General features: G+C 42.0%; 1 long non-coding RNA gene across 1 annotated transcript in view; it reads left to right on the top strand.

Moving 5' to 3' along the window:
- The first annotated feature begins 378 nt into the window (after nucleotides 1–378).
- LOC121396106 overlaps nucleotides 379–9997 on the top strand; it is a 20373-nt gene continuing 10754 nt past the window's right edge. Inside the window, exon 1 of the long non-coding RNA XR_005962825.1 lies at nucleotides 379–439. This is a non-coding gene — a long non-coding RNA (uncharacterized LOC121396106). The remainder of the gene's footprint in view (nucleotides 440–9997) is intronic.

Genomic DNA, 9997 nt, shown 5'->3' with positions numbered 1-9997 from the left:
AGGGAACGCCGGTCACTTTGTTTTAGTTCTTCGTTTTTATCATTTTTGCTTTTTTCCCCCCTAAAACTGTTGATTTATCTTGTTACCTAATAGTATGTGGCAGGTAAGATGCTGCAAGGTAGAAGTTATGAGGTGATTTTCATAACTATCTCCAAAATCACCAAATTTAGGAAAGGCTCGCAGCTTGGTGCTTCAGAGTAGAAAGACATGCACACCCAATTTGGATTCAGGGGAATGTCTACTTTCTGAAAATAGATGTTTTTTTGGGTGAATGTACATTTTTCTATCTTTGCCCCACAAATTAATGCTGTAAATGTGTTGATTTTGCAGTACCTGAAATGACAGCCCATGTGGGGGGTCTTCAAAGCTGCGAAAAGACCCAACGTCACAAAAAGACCCGAAGTTGAAGTCCTGAAGCCTCGAAAGGACCCAAAGCCAGGTAAGAAGTACGGTCCACTGAACAATGTGTTTTTTATTTTATTAAACCCCTGGCTACTAATGTATTACATATTTCCCAACTGTCCCATTTTTAGACGGACAGTCTCTCTTTTGCTCAACCCGCAGTCCCTCGTTTGTACTGGAAAGTCCAGTTTTTCTGTGCACTGAACAGCCAGAAAAAGAAACAAAGTTGCTAACTTAATTGGCTTTTGGCAGAGAGCCCAGAACAGCCAGAGCAGCAGATAAGATACTTTTGTAACAATTTCGAGATACGCAAATAAGTATTTGTAACAATATAAGATAACAGGTCCCTTGGGACTCACAGCTTAAAGGGAAATTCACAGAAATATGTTCAAACTTTTATAACCCGACAAATTTTGTAAAATGAACATGGTACTTAGGGAGTGTGGCCACAAAAATGAGCGTGGTCAAAAAATATTTGCACCAACTTTTTGCCCCTCTTTTTATTTCCAAAATGTTGGGAGGTATGGTATTATGTTAGTACTATATAGGCCCCTGGCCACCAATGTGTTTTTTAAAAATATTCTATGGGGCCCCTTGCTACCAATGTTTTTTTTTTTTTTTTTTAAATATTCTATGGGGCCCCTGATCACCAATGTTTCTTAACTTTTAAGAGGGGGCCATGGCCACCAATGTTTTTTTGGGGATCCTGGTGCAAAGGTTTTTGTATTTTTTAATTTATAGGGGGAGGGTGCTGGCCAGCAATGATTTTTTTTAACTTGTAGGGTGGTCCTGACCACCAGTGGCTTTTTATAAATTATGTGTGGGGGGTTAGTTTGTAGCGCTGATGTCTATGTGGGCTTTTTACTGTGGAGTGGGCTTGGCAGAATCTGGGGTGGGCCTTGGGCACTGGGCCGGGGTTCTACAACATAAAAAGGCACAAGGCTGCAGGTTGAGTTATACAGGGATCTCTCTGTACAGGCTTTGAGCAAACTTACGGACTGTTCCAGCTAAACTGTACTTAGTACAGGGGAATACATATGCAGCCATAGTTTTTATGGGATCTCGATGTACAGGCTATGAGGAAACTTAGAGACTGTTTCTGCTGAATTGGGCTTATTATAGGGGAATACCTATTCTGCCATAGTTTTATGGGATCTATCTCTAAAGGCTATGAGCAAATTTAGGGGACTGTTCCTGCTGGATTTTGCTTAGTAGAGTGGAATACCTATGCTGTCACAACTTTATGCGATCTCCCTGTACAGTCTATGAGCAAACTTAGTGGTCTGTTCCTGCTGAATTGTGATTAAGGGATACGGTCATGGAAAACATGTTTGTTCAAAACACATCAGTTAATAGTGTTGTGCCAACAGAATTCTGCGCTGAAATCCGTTTTCAAAGAGCAAACTGATTTTTTTTTTATATTTAATTTTGAAATCTGACATGGGGCTAGACATATTGTCAATTTCCCAAGTGCCCCCAGTCATATGACTTGTGCTCTGATAAACTTCAGTCACTCTTTACTGCTGTACTGCAAGCACCAGCAGCCTAACAAAATAACAATAGGAAGGTTACCAGATAGCAGCTCCCTAGCCCAAGATAACGGCTCCCTGTAGATCTAAAGAACAACACTCAATAATAAAAGCCAAGTCCCACTGAGACAAATTCAGTTACATTTAGGAGAAATAACAGCCCTGCCAGAAAGCAGTTCCATCCTAAAATGCTGGCACAAGTCACATGACTGGGCACCTGGGAAACTGACAATATGTCTAGCCTTATGTCAAATTTAAAAACTAAATCTAAAAAAATCTGTTTGCTCTTTTGAGGAATGAATTTCAGAGCAGAAGCCTGCTGGAGCAGCACTATTAACTGATGCGTTTGAAAAAAACATGTTTTCCCATGACAGTATCCATTTAATACAGCGGGGGAACACCTATGCAGCCTAGATTCATGGAATCCTCTCTGTACAGGCTATGAGCAATCTTAGGGTCTTTCCTCCTGAATTGTGCTTAGTAAGGAGGAATATCTATGCTGCCATAGGTTTATGCGATCTCTCTGTAGATTCTATGAGCAAACTAGCAAACGTAGTGGATTGTTCCTGCTGAATTGGGCTTAGTACAGGGGAATTCCTATGCTGCCATGAATTTGACTTATTACAGGGGATTGCCTATGCTGCCATAGTTATGGGAACCTCTGTTCAGGCTGCTGAGCAACCTTAAGGGGACTGTTCCTGCTGAAATTTGTGCTTCACCTATTTTTTGAAGATCTCTCTGTACAGTCTAAAAGCAAAACTTAGCATTCCTGAGCTGCCGTTTTCCTTGTTGTCCAGTTTGGATGCCAGGGTTGGGTTTTGGCTTTTGTAGAGTGTGCACTTGTTACCCCAGGGCGGTTGCCACATGTCCTCTAATCTTTAGATTCCTTCTCTTCCGCCCTCCAGTTGTTCCTCTGTGTCAGTGTCTGGGAGGTCATCTTGTAGGAGGGGAGAGGGTCGGTCTTAACCACCTCCTATTTTTACAGATAGGGCTGCCAGCAATTGTTATTGCGGTGAATACAGCCTGGCTCTAAAGCGATTGTGGCCACCTAGATTCAGTGCATAAAGGCTTAGTTCAAAAGGAATACCCTATACTTTTTAAAAATGACGTGCCTTCTTCTGAAAATTAAAACAATGTCTTGTACTTGATGGTAACTAAGTTAAAGTTTATATGGTTATTTAGCAGAATAATAGTTCAAAGGAATACTATACTTTTTTAAAAAGACTGCCCTGTTCTCTAATAATAAAACCAATGTCTTGTACTTGATGGTGACTAAGTTAAAGTTTATATATTTTTAGCAGAATTAGAGATGGAGATTCAAAAATCCCCTTCTACGGTCTGACCAAATCTATACAGAAAATAGAATTTATGCCAAAATCTCTCTCAAAATGTTTTCCCTGCTGGGTAATAAAAGCTCCTTAAAGTTACCTGGGGGGGGGCATTTTTGGGAAAAAAGTGCCAGAGTATGGTTTTCCCGACTGGCGATTTACTTTATTGTCGGTGGCAGAACAAACCGGATGCACCCAAAGAAGGAGAGAGCAATGGAGGGAGGAGAATGCCGACGAAGGTGGGTAAAGAAAGCAATGTAGGAAGGGCGTGCACGGAGGGAGGGAGAGCAAAGGGGCTAGGGAAGTAGAGACTTTTGAATGCTATGCTCCAGCGCCCCCTTCATTGAGTCTAGAACCTGCCTGCTTTCTGCCTGCCTCCTAGTTAGTCTGCCCTGGCCAGTGCGAAAAACATTTCAGGGATATGTTTCACCCATGGTAGCACAAATTTAAACGTGGGCATTCATATCATCCAGATCTGTGCCATTTGTCTTGAAAGGCATTTCACAAAGTTATTGCAGTTGTAATACCAAACTTCTGCTCCTAGATGGCAGTGTAGATTTGTGTTGGATCTATGTTAACCTGCTAGTATAATAGTGTTTGGCCACATAGAGGAGTGAGAGTAGTGAAACACATAGAAAGGGGTTGATTTAGAAGAGATGGAGACAAGCCACAGGCTTCATCTGTGATGCACATCTACGTGGAAGAAGCCACCTTGCAGGAGAACACAAACCAGGACCCAAGTGATAGGAAGTGTGAGGCTCAGTTAGCATAGGTTTAGTTTTCTTATATGCACTGTAGCAGTGTTATGAGTCAGGTCAGGACAGATGAGCCAGAGTTTTGTTGGGCTTAAAGCGGTTAATTGGGCTCATATTGGTGGTTGTGTGATTTTGCAAATAAAAGTCTATGATCTTGGGGGCGTGAAACCTACAGTGAGTGGGAGTTTTAGGACTTCGGAACCTAAAGCTATGTGGGTTTCTAAAGTGACCCTTCAATTTGATATTTTCTCCTCATCATTTTTTTATCTATATCTTTGTTACAGAAAATGGAATTGTTACAAAAATTATTGGCAGATTTGAAAAGTGATGTGGATGTCAAAAAAACCCATAATATGTTAGGTTTTTTAATGGATTTTTTTACATTTGTCTTTATCAGGGAATAGCCAAATAAGAAGCAGAAGAAAAGAGAAGGATATAGCAGAAGGGATAGAAGAGAATCAGAAGACAAGGAAGACGTTTGCCTGCGGACACCTCAGGTAACGTATTATGGCTTTGGTCGGTACAAACATGTTGTATTGTCCGAGCATTGCGTGTGGGAGGATATTGGCGGGGTTGATATTGTGGGTTATTTTTTGCATAGAGCCCCATTTTGTAGGGTTTTTAGTGTGATTGTGTTGGTTGTAAAATTCTACAGAAGGTTTTTTCATGTTGTAGATTTGTTGGCAGTTCTAGGGACACTTGCTTAATTGTGGTTTACAGTATGGAATCTGTTATCTGGAAACCTGTAAATCCCAGAAAGCTCTGAATGCCAAGGAAGGCTTTCTCCCATACACTCACATTTTATTTCAAATTATCCAAAAATTTTAAAAACAGTTTTCTTTTTTATCTCTGTAATAATTAAAACAGCTTACCTTGTACTGAGCCAAAACTAAGTGAAAGGAATCCTTATTAAGCAAAATAACAGCCTATTGGGTTTATTTATTGTTTAATATGAATCTTTCTAGTAGACTAAAGGTATGAGGATTCAAATTACGAAAGCGTTGTTACCAGAAAACCCTGAGCATTCGGCGATAACAGGTTCCCATACCTGTACTGAAGATTTCTACCAGTTGGGGGAGCTAGGATTGCCTGGATGCTAATTTGGAAAATAGGATAATGATTTTTGTTCTTTAAGAAAGGAATTTGAAGTATGGCCCAATTAACGCAGATTTATCCTTTTGGAACCTCTCATTCGTGTACGTGATTTGCAGCAGTAGTGTTGATAGGCATACGGGAACCACGATGATTTCATCCCTGGGCCTTCCCACTACGGCCCGCTGCGGTTCCGACCAGCGGGCCGCGCGGTCCATAGCGCCGCCTTCCCAGCGCGCCGCAGCGAAAAAACGCCCCTTTTTTTTGCCACCCTAGGCCGGGCCCTATGCGGCCTTGCCGCAAATCCGGGTCTGGGCGTTGGGAGTATAATCTTGGAGCGGCTGGGTATATTATCTTCGGAAAGCGACTGCGGAGGAGTATCTTCAGATACGTCTTCTGGGTGGATTATCTTCAGAGTGCCTGTGATTATTTTGGGGAGCCCTTTGAGGATTATCTTCAGAGCACCCTTGGAGATATCTTCAGAGCATCTGGCGAGGATTAATCTTCAGAGCAGATGCGATATCTTCAGAGCGGCTTTGAGGATATCTCAGAGTATGCTGAATTATCTTCCGACGAGTATGGATTATCTTCAGGATCGGATGCGAGAGTATTACCGTCAGAACGGTCTAGGAGGTTGTATCTTCAGGCTATTGACACATGTGGATTTTCACAGGAGGTTTCGCAACGCGGTTTAAAAAAAAAAAAAAAATGCCTACAGATTGAAAACTCTAGCGTATTTATGCAGAGGTTGGCTTTTGTAAAACTGCACTGAAACTGCGCCAACATCCGCACGTGTATCCATAGCCTCAGAGCTGCTTGGGAGAATTATATTCGAAACGGCTGTGAGGATTATTTTCAGATTGGTATGGGAGATTATCTCCAGAGCGGTTTTGTAGGAAGTAATCGTCAGAGCGGCTGGAGATATATTCAGGTCGGATGCGAGATTTATCCTTCCATGCCCATCGAGAGCGAGTCACTATTCTTCATATGCGCGACTAATGTGACTTTCCCGCAGTCAGGATGGAGTGAGTGTGATCTCAGAGCAGGGCTCTGGGACGGATCATCTTTCAGTAGCTCTGAGACGAAACTGACATTAATTCACAAAGAGTTATTCGGTAAGAGGATTTTCTTTGTGTGATTGACCAGATGATCTTAATATGGACCTGAGTGAATTCATTCCACAGTGCAGTATGGAGATATTGTCCAGACGCGGTGTTTTTGGATTATCTCATAGCGCTGGCGTCCTCAAGGCATTATCCTGCCAAATTAAATTTCAGTCTCAGCGCAGGCGACCTGAAGGATTTATCTTACAGCAGTGGCTGTAGCAGGTAGGCAATTTTGTAGCTTTTTTAAGATGGCACTTCCGAGGGCCAGAGCACAACCCAGCCTCTATTAAAGGGATGGTTCACCTTCAAACAACTATGTTTGTTTTCCCGATAGATGCACCAGAAAATTAATGACATTTTCCAATACTTTCTATTTTCTATGGGTTCGCAGTTTTTCAAAATATTGAAGGTGTAAAGGTGTCATTTTTTACCTTCTGAAGCAGCCCTTTTGGGGTCGCCGACGCTGTAAAACTGTTCTAAATGATACATTTAGGTGGATACATTTCTTATCTTGTCCCTGCTAGCCCAGAGATCTCTGGCGTTTCATTACAGGCAGCCGGTAGAAATGATACAATAGTTGCTAATACTTCAGAGATGCGGCTGAGAAAATGTATCAACTATAATGTTCCAAAATTGTAAACAGCAGAGTCTGCACCTGGATTACCTGAGCTGCTAGAATCAAACACAAAGAGACAGGAACATTCAACCTTTCCATAAAAAAGGAAAGTAATTGAAAAAAGTTTTCATTCCAGGGAATAATCTAAAAACAACTGAATAAAAAAGTCTTTGGAAGTTCGGAACTACCTACAGACCCCTTTACAGAGGCGTCCCAGTTATAACCCTATCTCAGATACGCTTAATTTCAGTGACATATTCAGGGCTGTAGCTGAGATTTCCTCAGACTTCCATTGTATAATTCACTATTTCTGCTTTCAATCCAGTCTGGATTCATTCGGGGCTCAGCGATTTCTTCGTATATCCTCATGTCAGGAGCGACTATCAGCAGTTTATTGGCCCAAATTCTGAAGTGAGATGATGGGCATCTATATAGAGAGGGACAGTGAAATATTTCATGGGACCATATAACAGGAACAAGAGATACAGGCTGAGTTATACAGGAACCGATGAGTGATATTTTGTGTATTTATAATGCATATCAGATATTGTTCTCTGCCCTTCAATACCTATACTGTATCAGAGACAGATAGATCCAACTATCTCATACATAATCTACACAACTCGTAATTATAGGGCAGACCTAGCCTCTCCGCGTTACGTGTGAAGACAAGTAATAATACAACCTGCAACACATCTACCTATATTCTCATCTAATAATCGTATCATTTATAAACAGAGACTGTACACCCCTATACTGCTCTTCATAAGGATATTAGAAGTCACTTAGGTTTATTTGACAGTTAAAGGGCACAAGGCTGCAGGCTGAGTTAGTACAGGGAACTACCCCTACCTGCTATTTAAAACAGATTCTGCTGCCCTATACTGTAATTGATATGGACATTTAGAAGTCCACTGCAGGGTTCAATATAAATGCACAAGACGGCAGGTTGAGTACACTGCGGGACTGTTACCAAATGTATTATAGGGGATAATAAACCCCCATTGAAATTATAAGGCTTATAGACATCACATATAAATGCACAAGGCTTACAGGCTGAGTTATATCAGGAACTCTGAGGATTGTGATTATAAGGCGATATTTACCCCCACGTAGATGATAAGGATATTTGTAGTAGGGTCCCTTGCCACAATTGTTTTTAGCTCTTTGTACCCCAGGTCACCAATTTTTTAATTTTTAGAGCCCCTTTGTCACCACATGTTTTAACTCTTGGGCCCCTTTCACCAATGTTTTTAACTCATAGGGCACTTGCCGCCAATGTTATTTACCTCTTAGGGCCCCCAGGCGACCAAGGTCTTTCAACTTCTTATGGCTTCAGGCTTATAAAAGTTTTTTAACTCTTACGGGCCCCTTCAACCCAATTTTTTTAACTCTTATGGCCCCAGGCCACCAATGTTTTAAACTTCTTATGACCCCAGGTCACCAATGGGGGGGGTTCGTGGATCCAGGGGCAGGGTTGGCCCAACTTGCCCCTACTTTCCTTATTACCCTCAAGGGCTTCTCGTCTAGCAAACAATGGAGGGTTCATTGTGGGCGCAGAAGAAAATATAATACTCCTCCATCGCGTTAGCAGGAAATCCCCCACCCCAAAAAGATGTCTCATAACCTGGAGTAGAGTGGTAACCAAAAAACAAATCCAGCACAGGCATTCCCCAATATCAAGGCACCGTTCATATTACTAAATGTCTGTCATAGTATAAATTAGTATATATAGTATAAATAACTGGTGGAAGTGGATGGAATTCCAATATTAAGAGGGCAATGGCACTTGAAAATGGAGAATGCTTCACATTGTGGCCTATGGAGTAAAGCAATTTTGTAGTTCCTTTTTCAATCATTTGAGTATCAACATGTGTTCCCTATGTCTTTCATCCCCCATCTACATATTAAGCAAATAACCCTGCAAGAGATATTAACCCATTCCTTCTTTCAAATAAACCACTGTATCCGCTACCCACAACCCAGTTTTACCTTACGCTGCCCATCTTGAGGCAGCTCCCAGCAGTATTAATTTTGCCACCAGTCCACACAACCGGTCAGGCATCTTTAGAAGAATGAGGCAACAGGAGCCCCTTTCCCTCAATATTCACCATAGGGATTAAGAAAAACCACAGAGACTTTTATATGGGCGAAACCTGTCGCGAGACACAGGATTTATTTAAAAATTAACAGCTAATTTATATTTGGGCATCCCTATACGACCAATTGATCCAGAGGAAGGCCGAAAAAACCCTAGAGTACTTATGGAACCAAATCTTATGCACTATAGCGTAAAAAATTCCTTCCTGACTCCTAGAAACGGCAGCCGGTTTTACACCCTTGGATCATTTAGGAATTTCTTTGCGATTTAGGCCATGCAGCGAGCAGCAGCCAGCAGCGCGCGAGTCTATTGGTAGGAATGCTGAAAAGATTAGAGTGTGGACAGTTTTAGAATAAAGGACCATACTTGGTTCCTGTATGAATATTTAAACGCTATAGGTCTTGCTTTAAGAACGCACTTATTGTTGGGCCTGTGGGGACTGTGTTTGGGATCTCTCTACACATGGAAGCCTTGGCTTATATGAATCTCAGTCTGAGCCTGCGCCATTTAATCTTTTATACGCTTCGATCACCTGGCGCCAGTCCATTATCCACGGTAGCAAACCCATTACTCTCAAAGGTGGATATCATTAAGCCAGATGTCCAGCAGCCCTATTAAGCGTTACCTACCATCCCCTGTTATTGGTCCTAACTATAGAATCGACACTTTATCTGCAGACTTATCTCGGTCAGCAAAACTCTTACACCTAAAGGCAAGCCAAAACATGTCTTATGGTGCCCTCAAAGTAAGTCGGCCTGCGGGCTCAACAACAGCATTGAAAATAGCTCAGAACAGCAGGAAGTAAAGTTGCCGAGCTGCATTGGACAACATGAGGCATCTCTAGATAATGTGGTAATGGTCAGTAAATATGATACATTACCCAAACTCTCCGGAGCCTCTTCATGATGGCCTTCCTGAACTGTTTTCGGCCACCAGAGAATCTTTTCATGGATGCCCTTCTTCACCATCAGCTCCCTCCTCTTTGTCCTCCTCCACTGCAGGAGATTGCTCCTCTGTCTTCTCCTCCATTCCACGAGCCTGATTTTCTTCTGCAGAACCTCCTACTTC

The sequence above is a fragment of the Xenopus laevis genome, chromosome 7S (assembly GCF_017654675.1).
Source record: "Xenopus laevis strain J_2021 chromosome 7S, Xenopus_laevis_v10.1, whole genome shotgun sequence".
Classification (NCBI taxonomy): domain Eukaryota; kingdom Metazoa; phylum Chordata; class Amphibia; order Anura; family Pipidae; genus Xenopus; species Xenopus laevis.
This window is presented reverse-complemented; position numbering and strand designations above follow the sequence as displayed.